Genomic DNA, 430 nt, shown 5'->3' with positions numbered 1-430 from the left:
CAGGATAACTTGATTTTAGTGGCTTAAGAGGTCCGAAATGATGTTATGACTTGGCGGTTGAAATCTTGAAATCAGTTCCTTCCTCATCTATTGATGTATTAATTGATCCCCATTATCTGGACTTTTAGGGGGCTTACACCTGTCTGGGCCCAAGCATTTTCACATCCTCCCTGGCCTTGAGTGGAGGGAGGGGATGGATAGAACTACCATTTCTGCTTCACCGTTTGCCAGGCCATCCCCTGCCCGGGTTTTAAGAGCTCGCAGCTCGGAGTTGGCCAGAGTAATGAGCATCGGCTCACCTCGGTAACGTCCCAGCCTCTAACTCCGAGCGACGAGCTCTTAAAACACAGTTGTTTCTCTCTCTCTTATAGTTTTTGGGTCAGAAGTGTTGAAAAGAAGGAGCCATGTATCGAGCCCCCAAAAGATATCG

Source organism: Tigriopus californicus, chromosome 6, assembly GCF_007210705.1.
Source record: "Tigriopus californicus strain San Diego chromosome 6, Tcal_SD_v2.1, whole genome shotgun sequence".
In the NCBI taxonomy this organism is placed as follows: Eukaryota; Metazoa; Arthropoda; class Copepoda; order Harpacticoida; family Harpacticidae; genus Tigriopus; species Tigriopus californicus.
Note: the sequence above shows the minus strand (reverse complement) of the source record.